The 26,907-nt window shown below is 34.8% G+C and overlaps 1 protein-coding gene across 42 annotated transcripts in view; it reads left to right on the top strand.

Moving 5' to 3' along the window:
• Window positions 1-26,907, top strand: part of EPB41L2 (erythrocyte membrane protein band 4.1 like 2) — a 221,763-nt gene that overhangs the window by 98,051 nt on the left and 96,805 nt on the right. The gene's annotated exons all lie outside the window — the stretch shown is intronic.

Here is a 26,907-nt window from a genome sequence, read left to right as displayed (position 1 = left end):
GCCGAGAATTCATTAGCACCAATGCTGACTGAAGCCAATGTAATTTTTTTCTTAAAGCATCTAGCACCTTATAATTTTATGGCAATCAAAGGAGTTTGTTGCTTTTCATAGTTAAATTGCTCAGTTTATATGACGTATACTGATGGCTAGCGTTTCCAGAAGAACTGTGTGAAGAGCTCTGAATGGATTCTCTCATGTGATTCTTAGAAGAATCTGTGTGAGGTCAGCCGTGTTGTGGGTATCCCCGTGTTACGGTGGGGAATGGAAGGCGTGGAGAGATGAAGTAACTTGCCCAAAGTTTCACAGCTAGTTAGTGGTTGGGCAGAATTCCAACCCTTCAGCGTGACTCTGAGGTCATGAATGTGACCACTGATCTACCCTGTTTGTCTGCTGCGCATGGGACCTATCTTACTCATTTAAAATATGGTCTCTAAATAACAGTCTTTTCTTTGGTCTTCTAATCTATTAAATATTAAAACCATTTTTTCCTAATTCCTTGCATTCCTGCTTATTAAAAATAGAAGTTATACTTTAACAACAATGGAAGTATTCAGCTTGGTAAGATAGACATCGTATGTCTATCTAGTTGAACAATAGTTTGTTATATATTTGAATGTGTATTATAATGCGAGGCATGGCTTCTAAGAGGAATGATGTGTGGTCCTTGCCTCTATCTTTGTATTATCCAGAACTGTATTTTACTTGTTTTAGTTGTAATCGTTCTGATATTTTAGTTATTTCAAGAAAAGGAGTAGGAAAAGAGGATTAAAAATCCTTAAAGCTTTCGGGGTGGGGACTGTTACTGTGTGTCTTGGGGATGGAGTTGGGGACAGTAAGGAAAACAGTAGAATGGTGTTTGGAACTTGACTCAGTGACATTGTATTTGAGCACATGTCCCTTGTTTTCCTACCTGTCCTAGAAGTGGAGGAGTAGATTTTGAGAACCAACATGATGATAACTTATGTGACTCGAGTCATTTACTCAACCGTTCTGGGCCCAGAAGCCGACTTCCTCTGTAGAATATAGGACTACTTAGATATTCTAGAAGGCCTCTTTCATCTCTGAAGTTCTTTTTGCCACCAAACCTCAAGATTGACCCATGGGCTTTATGGTTTAAATATATTTTTGTTCTCTTTTTTTAAAAAGTCATGATATATTTAAAAAGTACAAAAATATAGAAAATAATAGAAGAGACAATTATGTATTCACCATAAAAATTTTAATCAGATGTTACCATTTTGCCATGTGTTTTACATCATTTTTTTTTAAAGATTTTTTTTTTTTTAATTTTTCCTTTTTCCCCTAAAAGCCTTCCAGTACACAGTTGTATATACTTTGTTGTGGGTCCTTCTAGTTGTGGCATGTGGGACGCTGCCTCAGCGTGGTTTGATGAGCAGTGCCATGTCCGCGCCCAGGATTCGAACCAACAAAGCACTGGGCCTGACTGCAGCGGAGTGCGTGAACTTAACCACTCGGCCACGGGACCAGCCCCTTGCATCATTTTTTTAAAAGAAATGCAACATTGAAGACATTGGTGAAGTCTCATTCCCATCTCTCCTCTCTTGCTCTGCATGTATCTTTTTATGATGTCAAAATCTACCTTGTTCATTTTCACTGCTGTATAGTATTCTTTTGAATGACTAAACCAGTTCATCCATTCCCCTATGGAAGCATGATTTCTTTGTATAGTATAACAGTCAGTGCTCTGGTGAATGTGATTGTACGCATTTCCCTGTTCACTTGTGCCAGAGTTTCTTCAAGGTAGACAACTAGTGGAATTGCTAGGTTGCAGTTTTACTTCCTCAGTTCTCCCCGATACTGCCAAAGTGAACTCCAAGGTGATGGTGCCAATTTACATTCCAGCCACAACCACTGAGTTTAATCTTTTCACCTTGTTGTCAGCACTTCCTCTTATTAGTAATTTTGAGCAATCATATGGGTGTGAAATACTGTCTTAATATTTTAATTTGCATTCATTTGATCTCTGTCAACTTTCACTAGGTTATGCCTAGTAACCAAAAACCTCCCAATCTTCTGGACTTCTAATAGTGGTTTATTCCTTGCTCATGTTAAATGCCCTTTGTGGCTTCCCTGTGGCTCTGCTTCATGTCTCCTTATTTTTGGGCCAAGACTGGAGATGCAACCTCTACCTGGAATATGCTGGTCTCATGGTAGAGGGAAAAGAAAATGTGGCAGAACCCACTATGCTCTCGAATCTTCTGCTTGCAAGTTGTGTATGTCACTCTTACTTATATCTCATTGCGATGCCAAGCAAGTCACGTGGTTAAAGCTGATGACAGTAGGTGGGCAAGTACGATCTTCTTATAGGAAGAGGGTGGTAAGTAAGGGAAAACATGGAGACGGTACTACAATTTATAGCTCATGAGGCTGAGCATCTTTTTATAGGTTTTATTTAGGTTTCTAGGGTTGCTCTAGGATTTTTAAAAATAAATATCCTGTTTCAGATTAAGCGTATTTTTTTCCATGTTATAAGACTGAAAGCAGTAAAGTTTCATGGTTGGCAGAGAAGGACATGAATAGGTGGTGAATTTTATCAAATGTATTTTCTGTATCAACTGAGAGAATCATACGCTTTTCAATATACTAATATTGTCATTTACATTAATGTTTTCTAATGTTAAGCTGTCTTTGAATTCCTCTCTGGCATTCATTTTGTACTTTTTAATCTGGGATTTTTGCATGTGTTACCTTTACTTTTCTTCTGTCGACTTGTCTTCATCAGATTTTGTTATCTGAGTTGTATACTAGCCTTGTAAAGTTGCCTCCCTCTTAATATTCTCTGGAAAGTTTGGATAAATTAGGGATTAACTAGTTTTGGAGTTCTGGTAGAACTTGCTTTCAAGACTGGCTTGGCCTGGTGGCCTTTTCGTGGAAAGAGTAGGGTTGGAGACGAGTTTTGTATTTTATTTTTTTTAATCATTGATTCAATTTACTTATACTTACAGTCTGTTTCTATTTTTTCTTGAGCCAGATTTAGTAATTCATATTTTTAGTGGAAACTGTCCATTTCATCTAATTTGACAAATCTCTTGGCATGAAGTTTCGTGTAGTGTTCTCATCTTGTGCATTTGATTTTGATCTCTTTTTCATTTCTAGTGTTATTTGCCTTTTTTTCCCTTGAGCATTCTTGCTATAGAGTTATTTTAGTTTTTTTTTTTCAAAGAAACAAGTTGGATTTATTTATTGTTCCTTTTCTGTTTTGTAATATTTGGTTCCTTTTTGCTCTTTATTTTTTCTTTGGATTACTCTGTTCTTTTTCCAGTTGCCTGAGTTGAATATTAAAATATGTGTATATATGTAGATATGGAGATACATAGAGATATATATAGTTATAGAGATATATCTCTATATAAGTATATGTGTGAATAGAGGTATATGTGTATATAGATATATGTATGTATGTATGTATGCTTTCATGGCTCTAGTTTTTCCTTCAAGTACCTCTTGTTGAGTGCACAAGTTTTGAACATAGTGCTTTCCATTGCATGCAGTTCTTAATATTTTCTCTTCCCATTATGGGTCATTTTTGACCAGTGATTTTTATAAATGTGCTTTTAAATGTCCAAAGTGTGTATGTGTTTTTTGAATATATATGTGCGTGTCTTGTGGGAAGACAGCTTTTTCTTTTGTTCAGGTTTCCTGTTAAATTGTGGTCAGAATGTGGTCTAAATAAGAGATTCTGTTGTATTCGTTAAGACTTACTTTGCAGGCTAGTATATAGTCACTTTTTGTAATGGTTCTTTTTGAGTTTGGAAAAGCATGTTATGTTGATATTTTTGGCACAGGTTTCCAGATCTGTCCTCTTGATCAGACTTAATTATGTGGGTTGTCTATTATTAATTAACTGCTTAGTTTATCACCTAATAGAACAATTGTTGAAATCTCTTCCTGTAAATGTTGATAACTTCTCTTTGTATTTCTGTAAATTTATGCTTTATAAAATTTGAGTCTAGGTTATTAGATGCCAATGTATGCACAATTATGTATTCTTGGATTCCCCCCCCCTTTTAACCATCATATACTACCTTAAAATTTATTTACTTGATATTAATATTACTATACTGGCTTTATTTTGGTTAGGATTTGTCTGGACTATCTTCTATTTCCTTGCTTTTAAACATTGTGTCCTTATATCTTTGAGGAGACATGTTTTTTAATCCCATTTGAGAATTTTGTCTTTTAACTGGTGAATTTAGGCCATTTATTTCATATGATTGCTGATATATGTGGCTGTATTCCGTCATCTGATTTTGGGTTGCCTTATTTTTCTTTGTTTACTTGAATTTATTTCCTTTTTTGTCCTTTACTGTTACTCTTTTAGAAGTGATCTCTAAGTGTTTTACAGACCCACTTGACTTAATGAAGTCTGGAATGAATCACTATGCCCTCCCCCGTCCTTCCCCACCTTTTTGGCACTCGTATTAGATGTCTGATCTCATTTTGGAATGGTACAGAATAAAGCAGTTTCTTATCTGTGTGACTAGTCCCTCTTCTGTGGTTCTGTTACTCATGGGGAATCAAGGGATCATGTTGCTCGAAGCAGAGTTGAGAAAGTATCTGAAGTTAAAAGGAGCAGCTTAGTCCTTTAATTCACCAAGACTTAAATTGATTGGGAAAGCAAGAGCATTTTTATGACTGCATTAATTTACAGACAGATTGTCTTTTCAGTTAATAGAATGAACTTTTGAGGACAAGAGATCAATTTGAAATAAGCACGTAAGCATGTAAATGTTGAGTAAACCTTTTTTTCTTTCCAATACAAAGCAAAATGCAATTTGAGTAGACTTCAGTGATGTGACCCACAGCAGGTTGTGGGTACCAGCAGTTCACTGGAATTCTAGGCAGTGACTTGATATCTGACTGTAGGCCTTCCTCGGTGTCACAATAGCTGTTAGAACAATGCAGATGTTGTAAATTCTGTTCCTTATTTTGATTAATTTCTCTCTTATCCAGCTCTCCTTCCCATTTTGGTTCTCTGGTGGCTTTCTTAGTACCATGAGTCTGGGTCTGATTCCCATCAGACCTGCTGTTACTTCCTCCTCAGCAGCAGAGCCCAGAGGAGAGCTGTCACGTGGTGTGAATGCTCTCATGTCCCAGTTCCACCACTGACCTTAGACAGATTGGCTGACTTGCTGATGCTGCCTATCTGTGGTTCTGTAGCCCTGTTCCGGAAGTCGGTGTCTGAGGACTACTTGGGGAAGTATGTTGTAAGAAGCTGTAGCTATTAATGAACTTGCAGCATTCAAGGAAGATGCATACAATGTGGAAAATAAATACTTTTACTTTATTTGGTTTGGGAGATTAGATTTGTTTCCGTCTGTTTATTGTCTTTAAAGATTATCAATATGTCTATCATGGCTTTTTAGATGCCTGTAGTTACTGTGTGTTTCTTTTCTTAATGTACATGGGTCTCATTGTCAATTAGACCTCTAAATGGTAGCATGCTCACTGAAGAGGGCCTAGTTGTCTTCACTTGAGGGCACCTACAATATTGGAGGGAAGCATGGCCCGTGCAGGAAGTCTTGAGGAGTTGAAATGGCCCGACTTGTAGGGAGAATAGGATGAAGTTCTAGAAGGCCTCAACTGCCAGGATGAGAAGATCAAAACTGATCCACAGGGCAAAAAGGAGCTGGGGAGAAGTTGTTCGTAAAGTCATTGGTGTACAAGACCTAGCAAGATCAAGGATGCTGTTGAGATTTTAGAACATGGTAGGTTGCTGTATGGTGCAGTAACTTAAGGGGGCACTTTTTATTCACTGCATTGGTTGAGATGCACATCAGTGGTCTTTACAGACATGGTTTTATCAGTGTGATCAGAGTATTGGGAAAGTTAGGGAGTTTCCTGTTTGTGTTACCTGTCAGTACCTTTGGTCAACAGAAGCACCCCTTTTAAATCAGTCAATGTAAATGTTACTGTGTTAGCTGAGTAATTTTTTTTAAATCAAGAAGCATAATTCTTGTGGGTATTTTTGTTTGTTTGGTGCCCTAACATAAACTCTGCTTCTCAGACTACTCCCTTGAAATACGTAGGTAGATCAATAGATGACTCTCCATATGTCCATCTGTCTCCCTTCTTCCTCCCCCTACTCCAAGCTTTCTGTGGCTTCCGGTTTCCACATTCTTTCTCCTGTGGGCCATCTGAGCCTATTCTTTCTTGAACTTCAGGAATTAAATGAATAAGACTGCCCAGGGAGCCAAAACGGCACCATTTTCAAAAACTAATTATCTTTGAAGTCTGCATTCTTTTGAGGAAGGAGAGTATATGTTAATATTAAGTGGATAAAAATGCCTCACATACACACTATTTATGAACATAAATATTGGATAACAGTGCATTTTTAGAGAATGATTATAGTTAAGTAAAAAAAACAATATGGAAATCGCTCGACTTTAACGTTAGTTTTGGCTAATGTAACAATAGGCTCATTGCTAAACCATGCGTTAATTTTGACCCAAGACCTCGTCTGTCTTTGTGCATTTGCTCCAAGTCTTTGTATGAAGTATTTTTTCATTGTAGTTAGTGAAAATTACAATTTACATTTTATATTAATATATCATCTATTGATAATAAACTGAGATCCCAAATATTTTCTGAATAAAATGTTGAGGACTATTATATTTTTTTAATGCAGAAACTTTATAATTTCTATTCTTTGACACTTCTATTTTTATCTTACTGAGATATTTAATGGTATGTGACAACCTCCTTTGTGACCAGGATTTAAATGTAAAGAATTTTGGGGGGGGTCTCCTGGGTTCTGCATGCTTGCTCCGGAGACTCAGCTATGGGACTCTGGTGGTCTTGTTGCTGAAGTCATTTACACACTCAGTGTGCTAAAACCGTGGGGCTCTTTCCTCTAAGGAGAAATACCGTAAGGTTTAGTTGAAGCCATGGATATAAAGTCAGGAGATCACTGTTCACTTGTCTTTGGACTCTTCGGATGTGTTGGGGACGTTGCTTCCTCTTTTTTCTTCCATTCTCAGATTGCAAAGTAAGAATGAAAATATTTGCTTCCTCTATTTCTAGGATTGAGCTGGTTTTACTACAGCCGGTAAGTCTGTATTTTTTTTTTTAAGTCTGACAATAAGTGTGAACGTTCCTGCAGGACTTTGGGAGCATAAGAGAATGTGCCTTCTGAGCTAGGTTGCTCACATTTTCCTCTGGCATCTGAAAGTTGTTCCCAGTGTTGATTTTGTCTGAGAATTGAGGGCATTGTTTCTGCCCACACGGAATGTCAGAGCCGTTTTCTCTTACTGCCATGGATAAAGCTATCAGAATGGAGGCGCGCTGCACTCTTCGTCAGTGTGCTGCTAGAAAAGTGTTTGTCAGAAAGTAGAGTGTGTCAAGGTCGTCTTGCCTTTCCCTTGTAGGGCACTGGTCTCAGACCTCCAGTTGGGTATCATGGCTTTCCAGTGAGTGTTACTTACTTACTTGGTGGTTGATTGAGGTCAGCTCTCACCCTCCACGGTGGGTCTTTTGGGCCTCCATGACCGCCTCTTCATAGTTTTACTAGCTGAAATAGTTTAACTGTGCTCACACTTGTGGAGGATCTGGAAGTTGTGGCACTTTATAAACTCCCATAAAATAGTGTTAGATTTAAATATGGTTTGGGAACCAGGAGCAATTTAATTGGCATATGTTATGTGTATTTTAAGATTCTAACGACATAGGTCCAGATGAAATGTCCCTGGCTACCTGTTTGTCCATCTATCCCTTTAGCTCAAAAAAAGATGTAAGGTGGTAATTCTCTCCAATAACTTAATTTTATTCACTAAGTGGAAAAAGGCTGCCATGCCAGGTGAGTGGTCGAGTACTTTGGTGCAGCGCGGGGGACCTGAGGGGTTCACGGGCAGAGCGTAGCTGCTTCATCAGGTTGCCCATTAGCTGGGCATTCAGGACTCTTGACGTGACCTTAGACTGTCTTTTTATCTCTCTTTTCCTAGGACTTTCTGACTCTTCCCCTGCAGCTAAATTGGTCTAATCGGGCACATCCTGGATTGTCTGTCCATCCTCCAAGTTTGTGATCAGACCCTCTCTGCATTTTGATTTCCCATCCACCTGATTCCTCCCCACCCTTTAATGTCCAACTCAGATCCAGCTTTCAGAGGGTTTTCTTCTTCTGAACTTGTTTGCACCACTAATTTGGCAATTAATCATGCACTGCCATGTGAAAGAATCTCTTGTGTTGAACACAGGCTAGACTCTGGTCTTGTTTGATTTTTCTCAGGCTGTTCTTGTTTCTTGACCTGGATTGTTAGTTCCTTGGAGAGAACTTTCTTCTCTCTCCCGTAGGCGCTAACATAGGCATTTGCCTGGAGCACTACTCATGGAAACGAATCATTGAGTTATTTCTCTCTCTTTTCTTGTGTGTGCATAAAATTGTTATTCTTCTTATCTAAGCTGAATGTTTGCATTTGCTAATTTATGTCCTAGTTCTTCTCTCTACTCTCTCCAATTAGAAAAGATAGATTTGGGTGTATGTACGCATATATAATCCACACCCCATTCCCCATTCCCTGCCCCCATGGACACTACTTCTGTCCACCCCACCTTGCTTTTTAAATGCTTAGAAGCAGCAGGCTAGCTTCTTGTAGAAACATTTCATGGCTCAAATAAATGAAAACAATTTATTAAATTTCTGCAGAAGGCTATGAAACTGCTAGGCTTGCGAGCGCTGCAGAAGAGGCTCGGATGTGGGCTGGGCCTTTTGGAGTGCATGGCCTGGAGGGGATCGCAGACTCGAGAGCCTGAGTTCTTTGGTTAGACAGAGCTGCCACGGGTCACGTTGCTGGCTGGGTGTAGGCCGGGCTTGGCGAGGACAGTATAATTAATCTTGATCCCCTGCCTCTGTCTCTGATGTCTCCTCTCCTCTCCAGCAAACTAAAGAATGATATGGTTTTGATTTCTCAGCAGCCAGGAAATTCTGCCACATACTTTATTCTCTCTGTCCTCCCTACTCTTGATTTCAGAATCTGGGGATTGCCTTTTTGCCCTTGCCTCAGTGGTATTTTGAAAGCATTAAACTTGACACTTGAGAGTAACCCCTACTGATGAGTAACCATCTTGACGTAATTTTGAAGGCAGCATCCGTCCCCTCCTGGCGCTTTGTCACACGTGCTGCCAGGCAAGCCGACTCCGTGGACATTCACCGCTGAAGAAGTTTCTGCTGTGGTGAGAGGGTGGTAGTGAGCGGCAGCAGATCTTTGGGTTATTTTTCTCTTTTGGAATGAAAATTATTTGAAGGTTGAGTAAAATTAGAAATGATGGGGAAAGGTCATTTTCAGAATAAAATTTGTACTTTAAAATCTGTTCAGGCACATTTTTCTCCCTTCCTAAAATATATAGGTATTAAAATTTTTAAACTTCTAGTCAGCATTCATCAAATGAAGAGAGAGAATCTTATTTCTCTCTCATCCACCAAAAAACATAAAGTATCTTTCGTTAAACTCATTCTGCTCAGAGTCCCTCTCTTTCCATTACTATTTTATTTCTAGTCTCTTTCCCCACTGTTGTCTTCTCTTCTGAGTAAATTAAAGAAGATTTTACTGACGTAGTTTTAATTTCCTAACTGTTAGGAAATTTTGCCAGATGCTCTCCTTCCTGACCCTATCTCCTTATGCCTCCCGCCCGCCCCATCCCCAAGGTTCCTGTGGAGACGTGTGGAGAGGCTTAATGGGGGACACGGGTGTGAGTGTTGTTTATTTCACAAAAGCTGGAGCAGGAGCCTTTCTTTTCATCCATCCCTTCCACAGCTGGAGGCATACTCTGTGGCCCAGTAGAAATGTGGACAGAATTTGTCATTTGTATTTATAGCACAGTACTGTAATATGCTAACATTTGGATCTTAAAGGGATTGAATGCATAAAACATAATAAAATATGGTCTATATAAAGCACTGGAATACTCAGGAAAAGAATTTCTTCATGCAGGGTGTCTAAATGATTAAAGTACTGGTAAATGGTTACACATCAACTCTGTTAGAAAAATTATGATTAAGAATATTACTTTGAACTTTTCTTTAAACTCGTGTTCTGGAGAGGCGTGTTGAGATAAAAGCTCTGTTCTACCCATAGAATTAACTGAGCTGCATCTCATAACTGTGTGCTTCATTGTCAGGTGTGCCGTTTAAGCCTATTTTGGGGTTGAGTCTGATTTTGTGCATCATCTAGTTATTCATATGGAGAGGAAACTTAATCTGAGTCTTCTCATGATCTGTTTCTTATGGTCATTGATCTGTTTTTATATTTCTGACAGTAGCAATTGAAAGTGACTTGAATAGGAATGCTCTACTAAGCTATTCTATAGCACAGAAAGCCTGTAGGAATCAAATGTCAAAATTTGTTCTAGGCAAATAGTTTACAGAGAATGTGCTAGCCTGCAGAAGTTTGCTGCTTAGGGTTTTTGAAATAAGGTTTAATGGAAACGGTGCTTAGCAACTTTTTAAAAAGATTTTTTTTTTTTAAGTAATCTAGTGTGCTCATCTGGCTAGATGTTTGATACCAGCCTCTGTTTATCTAACAGTGTAGTCACTTCTCTCTCTTCTAAAAGAGATCATAGTTTTCATAGATTTATGCCAAGTCTTGCTGTTCAAAGTGAATAATAGAAAAAGTTGGACGAAAAGAACTTGGATTTTCATTTCTTAAAAATTATTTTAGTGACTGGTTGCTGATCTCCTTTAGCGATGGTATATAATTCTTAAGAAAAGTGGAAAATTAAGGAAGTCATATTTGCACAAAATTTTACAAATTTGGTGTCAAAATAGTATTCATTTAAATGTGTCTTCTGAGTTCAGAAATAATTTTTATCCCTGAGTCTTTTTGGTTCCTACCTTTGCTGAGAAGATGAAAAGTATGAGGTATTATTTGTCCTCTTGAGTTGCTTGTACATTTTACTTTTAGAGAGGAACTGACATATGAAACAAGAATATGAATATAATTGGTAAAGTGCTGTTTATGGTTTAGATAAGGTGCAGAAGTGCCAGGTTATGATGGGCTGGAGTTGGTAAGCACATCTCCATTGAGGAGAAAGGAACCCCTGGACTTGAAAGAACGATGTATTTAGGAAAACTCAGCAACACCTAGCCTGGTACATTTTTCATTTAATCGTGGTTAAATAGTAAAATCCAAGCAGAAATTCGAGGTTATAAGAAAAGGTTTCAACACCTACGTCCTTCTGTGTCAAAGATAATGTAATAAAATATACCGGAACCTTTTGTCAGGAGCAGGCCAGGCTGTGCTTGGCCACTCTGGCCATTTTTGGCCCAGGCTTCCCTTGGCTTGGCTTTAACTAGGACTCCTTCCATCTTGCAAAGCCAGAGTATCGTTGGCATTCAAATGAACTAATCTCTTCACTTCCGCTAAACATTAAGGAGAAGTGGGCTCCCATCCATAGGCGAGGTTGCAGAGAAAACATAAAATGCATGGACTCTATCAGGACTTTTTCAGTCTGCTTTCCAAAATTTTGTTGGCACTGATTCCATTCTCTCCTTTCCCTTGTCAGGGGGAAAGGATGAATATGTGTGTGTGCTCATGTGCATGCACACGCTACATCAGTTTAGAATAGCTTCACTAGGGAGCAGAGCCAAATGTGTATGTTCAACCTCCTGTCTTTAATTGGGAGACCGCTTTCTACTTAGGGAGCTGTGAGCAGTGAACGTGTTCTATCACTAGGATAAAGTGAAGTGGGCCCTCCCTCTCAATATAGCACATTTCAAAGTTGCCAGGAGGTTTTCTGGGTATCTCGCTGTAAAAAGACTTTTTAATTGGTTGCAGTAGCTTCAGTAGCATCTCTTTTGACCTTGTTCATTGTTTTCTTGCAGATGCTTTTCATTAGTTCTCATTTTCTTGCTTCATTATTTCCTACAGGTGTCTGGATAATCCGTTTTCTTTTGCATGTGTGTTTAATTGGGCAGAGTGGAGGTGGGTCCTAGGAGATGAAAGGATGGAAATGCTATTCTACTTAAAACATATTATTTTGTTTTTTGCAATTAACAGGTATAATTCAGTTCTTATCCACTTGGTTTGGGTCATTATCTATTATATAAGGTTTGTGGCTTTGTTTATCAAACATTTCTGGACCAAGCATTGCTAATACTGTCGAGGAATAATTAGTCTCCTCTGACCCTTGCTCAGACCCCGTGTGGCAAAGGGGGACACCTGCATTTCTGGGTCCAGGGTCAGATTTCAGCCTCATTTCCCAACAGTAATTCTGGGAAGATTTTGGGAAGTGTCGATTGCTAACATTTCCTTAAAGCTTTTTAATTTGTAGGCTGTTTCTGGTATATGTTATCTTATTTACCCTCACAGGCATCCAGGGAGGGAGGGAGGGCGAGGTGTCACAGCTGAAGCACTGCATTGGCATGCTAGTTCTCAAATTTAAAATGTGCTTCACGGGCTGGCCGAGTGGTGCAGTGGTTAAGTTCACTCGTTCAGCTTGGGTGGCCCAGGGTTCACCGGTTTGGATCCCAGGTGTGGACCTATGCACTGCTTGTCAAGCCGTGCTGTGGCAGCGTCCCACATAAAATGGAGGAAGATGGGCACAGGTGTAGCTCAGGGCCAGGCTTCCTCAGCAAAAAGAGGAGGCGTGGTGGCAGATGTTAGCTCAGGGCTAATCTTCCTCAAATAAATAAATACATAAATAAAATAAAAAATGTGCTTCATTTCACCTTTTTAATGTTTTGAAAATCTGGATGTATCTCACAATATATGTCAAGAGAAACTTGATTCCTCTTTTTCCTCCTCTCTTGCCGAAGTCTTTCATAATTTTGTGGAGATAATATTTGAAGTTTGCAGGGTAAGCTCACAGTGCTGATGGAGACCAGTAGGATGCCCTGGGGGGGGTGTGGGGAGGGCTTCAGGATTCTACTCTGTCTGGAATTACAGGGTCTGGTCATCGGCACTGAGGCAACATTAACTTTGTTCACTGTGCCCAAGTCAGTCAGGCAGAGGACAGCTGTCCTTGCTCACCAGTCCTATCAATGTAGCCATGAGAATGCCTGGCAATGAATGTACAGGAGAAGAGAACTGCCAGGAAGAATGGAGCGTTTATGTTGGTTGGTCAAATTATTCTTTCCTTCGTAATATAAAGTCATTGAATGCTGCCAGGTGGTCATCGTAAGATATCTCTGTAAGCATGCAGTTCAGAGCACGGGCTCTTACATCAGCATGGTGAGTGGTGTCTTCAGCCCACTGTAGCTTGATCCAAAGCTCCTGAGGAAGGTGAATGCATCCGCCAGGCAGTCAGTAATTGTGCTTGCAGCCCAGGTACCTTTCTTCCTAGTGACATTGATGAATTCTCGCTTTCTGTTATTCCCACTCCTCCCCCACCAAGAAGCCTGGTTGAATCTGTAGATTTGAATATGTGCACCCACCCAGCCACCCACCCTGCTTTCCCTAGAATTTTAGACATTCATTCTTGTCAGATCATTTCATCTATCGCGTGTGATGATTTTACTTAGGAGGTCAATGTTAGACTATCTCCAAATTCTATTAGAAACCTTATTATGGTTTAGTATTTATATTTGGGTACTGTATTGTTTTTTGTTTTCTGAGGAAAATTGGTCCTCATCTAACATCTGTTGCCAGTCTTCCTCTTTTTGCCTGAAGAAGATTGTCACTGAGCTAACATCTGTGCCCATCCTCCTCTATTTTCTGTGAGATGCCACCACACTGTGGCTTGACGAGTGGTGTTAGGTCTGCACGCGGGATCCAACCTGTGAACCCTGGGCCGCTGATGCAGAACATGTGAGCTTAACCACTGCACCGCCCAGCGGGCCCCCTTGGGGACTGTGTTGCTGACCTCAGGCTCGGGGTGTGAGTTGCAGTTGGGAAGGGGGATGACTGGCCTGAAACCCATTCACCATGGAAAAATGTTATTTCCGTTGGAAAAGATTCTGAATTTCAAGTCTGTGTCGCGTCACTTTACATTTTAGGGTAGATATGATATAGGAGAGCTTTGAGTGGAACATCTGGCTATGTGAATACGCATTGCAGAGAGATGCTTTACAGCAAGTTTCCAGCCTCCGAACAGGTTGTGTGTACATGTCATATGTCAGCAAATGATTTATTTGGAAAGTATGTTTTCCTACAGAAACAATGCACAAATGAGGATTAGATTTCCAGATTGATTTGTAAAAGTCTATACATTAAGTTTTTGAACTGAGTTCTGGGTGCTTTGAGTAGGTCGCTAAAGACAGAATTTCTACCTCACTTTCCTAATTCAGGCCAAAAATTTTAAATCCCCCCCCCTTTTTGGGAAAGATTAGCTCTGAGCTAACATCTGCCTCCAATCCTCCTCTTTTTGCTGAGGAACATTGGCCCTGAGCTAATATCCATCCCCATCTTCCTTTAATTTATATGTGGGACACCACCACAGCATGGCTTGACAAGTGGTGCACAGGTCCACACCTGGGATGTGAACCCACAAACCCTGGGCCGCCGAGTGGAGCACGTGAACTTAACCGCTGCGCCACTGGGCTGGCCCCGAAAATGTTTTTTTAATATTATTTTCCTATTTCTTAGTGCTTTTCCCTGAGACTTTCTTGTTGCTAGCTCCATGAACATGTCCTATTACTCTTTTGTAGTATTACGATACACAAAATGTTCTATGTTTCCTGCCTCCTTTTTCTCCATCTAGAATTGAAATTCCTGATTCCTCAAATGTAGCATCTCTCAGCTAAGTAATGAGAGGATCAGAATGTGAGTGACTTCAGTGTGGCTGATGGCCTTCTAGGAGAGATTTACATTTTGACAGAAACCTGTTCACTCTAAAGAATCATAAGTGGTAGAATTTCACTCATGGAGTCAAGGGCAGTGAAAAATGAAGGCAGTTTGTGAGGGAGTCAGAGGGCTGGATTTTGGCATCTTTGGGTCAGGGGACATGCTTTTTGGGAGGCAGGCCTCAGGGCCACACTCCCCCAAACACTTCCTAACTTTCCTGCTTTGGAATCCCCACGTTTCTCTCTGGTGCATCACAGTTTTTCTCCTTCTACAGTTGAATTAATTTGTGTGTATGTGTGTTTTAAGTCAAAGTCTTAAAGACTCACCTTACCCCCATTGCCCCCATGGGGGTCAAAGACCTCATTGTCACTTTCTGTGTTGTTTCATGTTAGTTTGTCAGTCATCCACCAGGAATGAAAAATTTTTACTTGGGAAAAATGTCAAGCTGAATGGAAACACTGTTGCCTGAGATCAATGTTTAAAGACTGAGCTATCTCAAAATAAAGTGTATTTTGTCTTCAGATTGCTCAGAAGTCGCTTGTCATTGATTTCAAGAATCAGAAATCTAGGTGATGAGCTGTAAGGAAATTATTGTCGCTAGGAAACCCCTCACGACCTCTCCCTTTGTATCAGATCCTGTCTACCTGTTTTACAACCGTAAGAAGTGAATATTTAACTGATTAAGGTTATTCTGCATTAGAACTTGACTTCTACTTTGGTCGGTTGTTGAAAGATACTTTAAACACCCCTGGCCAGTAGACACTAGTTTCATTGGGCCTGCCTTGTGAGAAGATCAGATCTACAGTTAAACGGGTGTCTCGTGTTCTCCACCTGGTGACTTCTTCCTCAAAGATAGTCTGAAGTGTAGTTGTCGTTAAAGATTGTCAGGTGGGTTTTGTATTACCAGACTCTAGGAACCAATCATTTTGTAAAGGATTTTAAATGAAAAGTTGAACAATTGATGTATTTTCCGGTGGGTCCTGGCTTTTGCGTCCAGCTCTTTGGAGGGGATGAGAGGTGAGTGGTCACATTAGACGTTGCCTGGCCAGATTGAAAACCGAAAGCCCATGGACGTGAAGCGTGAGGGCCGATAGTCTTACTACGGGAGAGGGGATCTGTTTGCTCACCTTGGTATCAGCTTTGCCTCATGGTCAGTATCCGTGGTGACCTTTTTAAAAATACAAGAGCGCAAAGGATTTTTAGGGCAGCAAAAACTACTCTGTATGGAACTGTAAAGTTGGATACATGTCATTATGCAATTGTCCAAACCCACAGAATGTACACCACCAGGAGTGAGCCCTAATGTAAACTCTGGACTCGGGGTGGTTATGAGGCGCTGGTGTAGGTTCATCACTTGTAACAAACGTACCACTCTGTGGGGGACGTTGATAATGGGGGACACTGTGTGTATATGGGGGTAGAGGGTATATGGGACATCTCTACCTTTTGCTCAGTTTTTGTGAACCTAAAACTGCTCTAAAAGATAAAGTGTAATACAAAAATTAAAAACAATAGAGATGTCCAGGTACTACCTTTGAAGATTCTGGTTCAGTGGATCTGCTGCTGGACTCGAACATGTCTGCAGCCAGAGGTGAGAACTGCTTTGGGAGGCTGTAACATGCCATCTGCAAAGGCACTCCGTGGCGGCAGGGCACCCGCTCCCCAGGTGTAGGGGGTCCATCCATCGACTCCTTGCTGAAATGTTAGTATTGCTGGTGGGGGGGTTTCCCCTAGGGATAGGGAAGTGAGTGGAGTAGAGACCTTACATCAAGACTGTACGAAGTTTTATTAAATGTCTGTCTGGCTGAATTTGTTTGGTTATGATTTGCTTTGAGCAATGTGCAGCCCTATAGTAAGGGCTTGATAAGTATTAGCTGTAGTTTTTATTGTTATATTTTAAAACCCTGATTATATTTTTCTCAGTATCTTACCATTTTTCTTGAATGTTTGATGGAAATACTAAGTCCTTTGCCTTGGATAAATTCCCAATATTGTTTTTATATTTTATCAATAACTTAGTGACTTGGAAGGCCCATAGTGTAAACATATCCACTTATATATTCATGATGACTGTAATTTAAAAAGCTTGCTTAGACTCAAAAATTAAACTTTAGTTAATACTTTTACAAGCAAGAAAAAAACCCCAAGATTTAAAAACAATACACTTTGTCTTGAAATTTTGAATAGACCAATCCCTAGTGTCCAATGATTTATCGTCTTGTTGGAGAGTCAGAAGAGAGGCGTTGGCCATAACCAGTTGGATTAAAAAAAGAAGAATGTTGGGGCCGGCCTGGTGGTGCAGTGGTTAAGTTTGCACTTTCTGCTTCAGCGGCCTGAGGTTTGCCTGTTTGAATCCTGGGTGCAGACCTACATGCCGCTTGTCAAGCCATGCTGTGGTAGGCGTCCCACATATAGAGTAGAGGAAGATGGGCATGGATGTTAGCGCAGGGCCAGTCTTCCTCAGCAAAAAAAGGAGGATTGGTAGCAGTTGTTAGTTCAAGGCTAATCTTCCTCAAAAAAAAAAAAAAAAAAAAAAAGAATGTCAAAGATGAATTTATTTACTTTACCCCTAAAATAAACTCTAGGAATAGAAATATAGTTGGATTTTGCACATGAGAAATTGCAGGCTATTTGGCAGCTGTTCGCTTGGAGCAAATGAAGATTTATATGGTTCTTCCTCATTTGCTACAATACCATTCCCTTAAACTTTGATTACCAAAGGAAGGCATTTAAGGGACCGTGTTTTAGGAGCAGCTGAGCAACTGACACATATTAGAACTCACAGGGGTGTTTATTATTCCTTATCATGTAGTTAAAGCCAAGAAATAAGTATAATTCCTTGTGTAAAATTAGTGTGCAAATATTTACATTTTATCAACAAATATGATTTGCTTACCAAGCTTTGAGATCCATTGTTTGGGGAGTTTTGTGCAGCCCCATCGCAGAACTTGGCTTTGAGAGGGCCCTGGAGCTCACGTGTGGGTGGGAGGAGCAGGAGGTCCTGGAACCTCCTGCAGGCCTGTCCCACGTGTGGAGAGAGGTCCCCTCTGCTCAGCCACGTGGTTCTTGTGGCCTGAAAACTGATGGGACCTCTGGGTTGCAGGAAATAAAAACTATAACTGCCTTAGAAATACAGGATATGGTTATGGATGAAAGGTTAAAAGTTTAATGTTTTATCTTTTAAAACTAAAAATTAGCATTTATTTGCTTTCATAAAAGAAAAAAAAGACCGCATCCACAGACTTAAATCTCTGGTTGACGGTCCATTTTGTTTGTTTGTGAATAATATTGGTAGCAAGATTTCTGTTACTGTTTTTGCCATGTTCTACATACCATGAAGATGAAACATATTTTTCTATTTTGTTTGTGATCCAAACTTACCTGGTTTCTTATGAGATGAGTTGCGTGCTCAGTTAAGAGTTCTGGAACATTTCAAAAACCAGCAGACTAGGGTAGAAAAACATTCCATCTGAATACTGTGTTTAGACTTGGATGGACTTGGAAGCGTTGTGCTCGTGAAGTAGGGTCTTACATATAAGGTGTAAGAAAGGTGAGCTCATCTGTCCTTGAGTTAATCAAGGTGTGTGTGATTTTATTAAAAGTGAGCCTGTATACTTCTGGCCACACTAGGGTCCCCTTTAAAATTATTGCAGGATACAGTTACTGGAAGGCATTGTGCAATCTGGTCTGGTCTACTGTTTGGTTTTTTTTGGTAGCAGTCTTTTAATTTTTATTTCTAGCACTTAAAGCCATATTGAATAGTATTTTATGCCACTTATGTTAACAACATTGCAAAATTTCCCCAATGTTCAATCCTAATCCCCCGAATCCTGTGGAATGGAAAAAGAAATCAAGATTCTGTAATGAGTTATGAGAGGATTTTCCTTTTTTCTTCCTTCTTTTGTGGGGCCTAGTCTTGAAGGATTAATATAAGAAAAGTTTCTTATCATTTTTTGTAGTCATTTATAAGAAACTGACATGCTTACATAACTTTGATGATGCATGTCTGTCTGTCTATCTGTCTGTCGACGTACATGTATAACGTTTTCCTGATCATTAATGAAAATTAAGTTTGAAAGACTTTTTCAACTACTCAAAGAAAGATGTGTGTGTGTATAATGTATATGTGTGTGTATATACACACAATTATATATATCTACATGTATATATTTTATATATAATATATGCACATATCAACTACTCAAAGAAAGATGTGTGTGTGTATAATGTATATGTGTGTGTATATATACACAATTATATATATCTACATGTATATATTTCATATATAATATATGCACATATCAACTACTCAAAGAAAGATGTGTGTGTGTATAATGTATATGTGTGTGTATATACACAATTATATATATCTACATGTATATATTTCATATATAATATATGCACATATCAACTACTCAAAGAAAGATGTGTGTGTGTATATAATGTATATGTGTGTGTGTATATACACACAATTATATATATCTACATGTATATATTTTATATATAATATATGCACATATCAACTACTCAAAGAAAGATGTGTGTGTGTATAATGTATATGTATGTGTATATACACACAATTATATATATCTACATGTATATATTTCATATATAATATATGCACATATCAACTACTCAAAGAAAGATGTGTGTGTGTATATAATGTATATGTGTGTGTGTATATACACAATTATATATATCTACATGTATATATTTCATATATAATATATGCACATATCAACTACTCAAAGAAAGATGTGTGTGTGTGTATAATGTATATGTATGTGTATATACACAATTATATATATCTACATGTATATATTTTATATATAATATATGCACATATCAACTACTCAAAGAAAGATGTGTGTGTGTATATAATGTATATGTGTGTGTGTATATACACAATTATATATATCTACATGTATATATTTTATATATAATATATGCACATATCAACTACTCAAAGAAAGATGTGTGTGTGTATATAATGTATATGTGTGTGTGTATACACACAATTATATATATCTACATGTATATATTTTATATATAATATATGCACATATCAGCTACTCAAAGAAAGATGTGTGTGTGTATAATGTATATGTATGTGTGTATATACACAATTATATATATCTACATGTATATATTTTATATATAATATATGCACATATCAACTACTCAAAGAAAGATGTGTGTGTGTGTATAATGTATATGTATGTATATATACACAATTATATATATCTACATGTATATATTTTATATATAATATATGCACATATCAGCTACTCAAAGAAAGATGTGTGTGTGTATAATGTATATGTGTGTGTATATATACACAATTATATATATCTACATGTATATATTTCATATATAATATATGCACATATCAACTACTCAAAGAAAGATGTGTGTGTGTATAATGTATATGTGTGTATATATACACACAATTATATATATCTACATGTATATATTTCATATATAATATATGCACATATCAACTACTCAAAGAAAGATGTGTGTGTGTGTATAATGTATATGTGTGTGTATATACACACAATTATATATATCTACATGTATATATTTTATATATAATATATGCACATATCAACTACTCAAAGAAAGATGTGTGTGTGTGTATAATGTATATGTGTGTGTGTATATACACACAATTATATATATCTACATGTATATATTTTATATATAATATATGCACATATCAACTACTCAAAGAAAGATGTGTGTGTGTATAATGTATATGTATGTGTATATACACACAATTATATATATCTACATGTATATATTTCATATATAATATATGCACATATCAACTACTCAAAGAAAGATGTGTGTGTGTATAATGTATATGTGTGTATATATACACACAATTATATATATCTACATGTATATATTTCATATATAATATATGCACATATCAACTACTCAAAGAAAGATGTGTGTGTGTGTATAATGTATATGTGTGTGTATATACACACAATTATATATATCTACATGTATATATTTTATATATAATATATGCACATATCAACTACTCAAAGAAAGATGTGTGTGTGTGTATAATGTATATGTGTGTGTGTATATACACACAATTATATATATCTACATGTATATATTTTATATATAATATATGCACATATCAACTACTCAAAGAAAGATGTGTGTGTGTGTATAATGTATATGTGTGTATATATACACACAATTATATATATCTACATGTATATATTTTATATATAATATATGCACATATCAACTACTCAAAGAAAGATGTGTGTGTGTATATAATGTATATGTGTGTGTGTATATACACACAATTATATATATCTACATGTATATATTTTATATATAATATATGCACATATCAACTACTCAAAGAAAGATGTGTGTGTGTGTATAATGTATATGTATGTGTATATACACACAATTATATATATCTACATGTATATATTTCATATATAATATATGCACATATCAACTACTCAAAGAAAGATGTGTGTGTGTGTATAATGTATATGTGTGTGTATATACACACAATTATATATATCTACATGTATATATTTTATATATAATATATGCACATATCAACTACTCAAAGAAAGATGTGTGTGTGTATAATGTATATGTGTGTATATATACACACAATTATATATATCTACATGTATATATTTCATATATAATATATGCACATATCAACTACTCAAAGAAAGATGTGTGTGTGTGTATAATGTATATGTGTGTGTATATACACACAATTATATATATCTACATGTATATATTTCATATATAATATATGCACATATCAACTACTCAAAGAAAGATGTGTGTGTGTGTATAATGTATATGTGTGTGTATATACACAATTATATATATCTACATGTATATATTTTATATATAATATATGCACATATCAACTACTCAAAGAAAGATGTGTGTGTGTATAATGTATATGTATGTATATATACACACAATTATATATATCTACATGTATATATTTTATATATAATATATGCACATATCAACTACTCAAAGAAAGATGTGTGTGTGTGTATAATGTATATGTGTGTGTATATACACAATTATATATATCTACATGTATATATTTTATATATAATATATGCACATATCAACTACTCAAAGAAAGATGTGTGTGTGTATAATGTATATGTATGTATATATACACACAATTATATATATCTACATGTATATATTTTATATATAATATATGCACATATCAACTACTCAAAGAAAGATGTGTGTGTGTGTATAATGTATATGTATGTGTATATACACAATTATATATATCTACATGTATATATTTTATATATAATATATGCACATATCAACTACTCAAAGAAAGATGTGTGTGTGTGTATAATGTATATGTATGTATATATACACAATTATATATATCTACATGTATATATTTTATATATAATATATGCACATATCAACTACTCAAAGAAAGATGTGTGTGTGTGTATAATGTATATGTATGTGTATATACACACAATTATATATATCTACATGTATATATTTTATATATAATATATGCACATATCAACTACTCAAAGAAAGATGTGTGTGTGTGTATAATGTATATGTGTGTGTGTATATACACAATTATATATATCTACATGTATATATTTTATATATAATATATGCACATATCAACTACTCAAAGAAAGATGTGTGTGTGTGTATAATGTATATGTGTGTATATATACACACAATTATATATATCTACATGTATATATTTTATATATAATATATGCACATATCAGCTACTCAAAGAAAGATGTGTGTGTGTATATAATGTATATGTGTGTGTGTATATACACAATTATATATATCTACATGTATATATTTCATATATAATATATGCACATATCAACTACTCAAAGAAAGATGTGTGTGTGTATATAATGTATATGTGTGTGTGTATATACACAATTATATATATCTACATGTATATATTTCATATATAATATATGCACATATCAACTACTCAAAGAAAGATGTGTGTGTGTATATAATGTATATGTGTGTGTGTATATACACAATTATATATATCTACATGTATATATTTCATATATAATATATGCACATATCAACTACTCAAAGAAAGATGTGTGTGTGTATAATGTATATGTATGTGTATATACACACAATTATATATATCTACATGTATATATTTTATATATAATATATGCACATATCAGCTACTCAAAGAAAGATGTGTGTGTGTATAATGTATATGTGTGTGTATATATACACAATTATATATATCTACATGTATATATTTCATATATAATATATGCACATATCAACTACTCAAAGAAAGATGTGTGTGTGTATAATGTATATGTGTGTGTATATACACAATTATATATATCTACATGTATATATTTTATATATAATATATGCACATATCAACTACTCAAAGAAAGATGTGTGTGTGTGTATAATGTATATGTATGTATATATACACAATTATATATATCTACATGTATATATTTTATATATAATATATGCACATATCAACTACTCAAAGAAAGATGTGTGTGTGTGTATAATGTATATGTATGTATATATACACAATTATATATATCTACATGTATATATTTTATATATAATATATGCACATATCAACTACTCAAAGAAAGATGTGTGTGTGTATAATGTATATGTGTGTATATATACACACAATTATATATATCTACATGTATATATTTCATATATAATATATGCACATATCAACTACTCAAAGAAAGATGTGTGTGTGTGTATAATGTATATGTGTGTGTATATACACACAATTATATATATCTACATGTATATATTTTATATATAATATATGCACATATCAACTACTCAAAGAAAGATGTGTGTGTGTGTATAATGTATATGTGTGTGTGTATATACACACAATTATATATATCTACATGTATATATTTTATATATAATATATGCACATATCAACTACTCAAAGAAAGATGTGTGTGTGTATAATGTATATGTATGTGTATATACACACAATTATATATATCTACATGTATATATTTCATATATAATATATGCACATATCAACTACTCAAAGAAAGATGTGTGTGTGTGTATAATGTATATGTGTGTGTATATACACACAATTATATATATCTACATGTATATATTTTATATATAATATATGCACATATCAACTACTCAAAGAAAGATGTGTGTGTGTGTATAATGTATATGTGTGTATATACACACAATTATATATATCTACATGTATATATTTTATATATAATATATGCACATATCAACTACTCAAAGAAAGATGTGTGTGTGTATAATGTATATGTGTGTATATATACACACAATTATATATATCTACATGTATATATTTCATATATAATATATGCACATATCAACTACTCAAAGAAAGATGTGTGTGTGTGTATAATGTATATGTGTGTGTATATACACACAATTATATATATCTACATGTATATATTTCATATATAATATATGCACATATCAACTACTCAAAGAAAGATGTGTGTGTGTGTATAATGTATATGTGTGTGTATATACACAATTATATATATCTACATGTATATATTTTATATATAATATATGCACATATCAACTACTCAAAGAAAGATGTGTGTGTGTATAATGTATATGTATGTATATATACACACAATTATATATATCTACATGTATATATTTTATATATAATATATGCACATATCAACTACTCAAAGAAAGATGTGTGTGTGTGTATAATGTATATGTGTGTGTATATACACAATTATATATATCTACATGTATATATTTTATATATAATATATGCACATATCAACTACTCAAAGAAAGATGTGTGTGTGTATAATGTATATGTATGTATATATACACACAATTATATATATCTACATGTATATATTTTATATATAATATATGCACATATCAACTACTCAAAGAAAGATGTGTGTGTGTGTATAATGTATATGTATGTGTATATACACAATTATATATATCTACATGTATATATTTTATATATAATATATGCACATATCAACTACTCAAAGAAAGATGTGTGTGTGTGTATAATGTATATGTATGTATATATACACAATTATATATATCTACATGTATATATTTTATATATAATATATGCACATATCAACTACTCAAAGAAAGATGTGTGTGTGTGTATAATGTATATGTATGTGTATATACACACAATTATATATATCTACATGTATATATTTTATATATAATATATGCACATATCAACTACTCAAAGAAAGATGTGTGTGTGTGTATAATGTATATGTGTGTGTGTATATACACAATTATATATATCTACATGTATATATTTTATATATAATATATGCACATATCAACTACTCAAAGAAAGATGTGTGTGTGTGTATAATGTATATGTGTGTATATATACACACAATTATATATATCTACATGTATATATTTTATATATAATATATGCACATATCAACTACTCAAAGAAAGATGTGTGTGTGTATATAATGTATATGTGTGTGTGTATATACACAATTATATATATCTACATGTATATATTTCATATATAATATATGCACATATCAACTACTCAAAGAAAGATGTGTGTGTGTATATAATGTATATGTGTGTGTGTATATACACAATTATATATATCTACATGTATATATTTCATATATAATATATGCACATATCAACTACTCAAAGAAAGATGTGTGTGTGTATATAATGTATATGTGTGTGTGTATATACACAATTATATATATCTACATGTATATATTTCATATATAATATATGCACATATCAACTACTCAAAGAAAGATGTGTGTGTGTATAATGTATATGTATGTGTATATACACACAATTATATATATCTACATGTATATATTTTATATATAATATATGCACATATCAACTACTCAAAGAAAGATGTGTGTGTGTATATAATGTATATGTGTGTGTGTATATACACAATTATATATATCTACATGTATATATTTCATATATAATATATGCACATATCAACTACTCAAAGAAAGATGTGTGTGTGTATATAATGTATATGTGTGTGTGTATATACACAATTATATATATCTACATGTATATATTTCATATATAATATATGCACATATCAACTACTCAAAGAAAGATGTGTGTGTGTATATAATGTATATGTGTGTGTGTATATACACAATTATATATATCTACATGTATATATTTCATATATAATATATGCACATATCAACTACTCAAAGAAAGATGTGTGTGTGTGTATAATGTATATGTGTGTGTGTATATACACAATTATATATATCTACATGTATATATTTCATATATAATATATGCACATATCAACTACTCAAAGAAAGATGTGTGTGTGTGTATAATGTATATGTATGTGTGTATACACACAATTATATATATCTACATGTATATATTTCATATATAATATATGCACATATCAACTACTCAAAGAAAGATGTGTGTGTGTATATAATGTATATGTGTGTGTGTATACACACAATTATATATATCTACATGTATATATTTTATATATAATATATGCACATATCAACTACTCAAAGAAAGATGTGTGTGTGTATAATGTATATGTGTGTGTATATACACAATTATATATATCTACATGTATATATTTTATATATAATATATGCACATATCAACTACTCAAAGAAAGATGTGTGTGTGTATAATGTATATGTGTGTGTATATACACACAATTATATATATCTACATGTATATATTTCATATATAATATATGCACATATCAGCTACTCAAAGAAAGATGTGTGTGTGTATATAATGTATATGTGTGTGTGTATATACACAATTATATATATCTACATGTATATATTTCATATATAATATATGCACATATCAACTACTCAAAGAAAGATGTGTGTGTGTATATAATGTATATGTGTGTGTGTATATACACAATTATATATATCTACATGTATATATTTCATATATAATATATGCACATATCAACTACTCAAAGAAAGATGTGTGTGTGTGTATAATGTATATGTATGTGTATATACACAATTATATATATCTACATGTATATATTTTATATATAATATATGCACATATCAACTACTCAAAG

The sequence above is a fragment of the Equus asinus genome, chromosome 24, assembly GCF_041296235.1.
Source record: "Equus asinus isolate D_3611 breed Donkey chromosome 24, EquAss-T2T_v2, whole genome shotgun sequence".
Lineage (NCBI taxonomy): Eukaryota > Metazoa > Chordata > Mammalia > Perissodactyla > Equidae > Equus > Equus asinus.
Note: the sequence above shows the minus strand (reverse complement) of the source record. Positions and strands in the feature narration are given on the sequence as shown.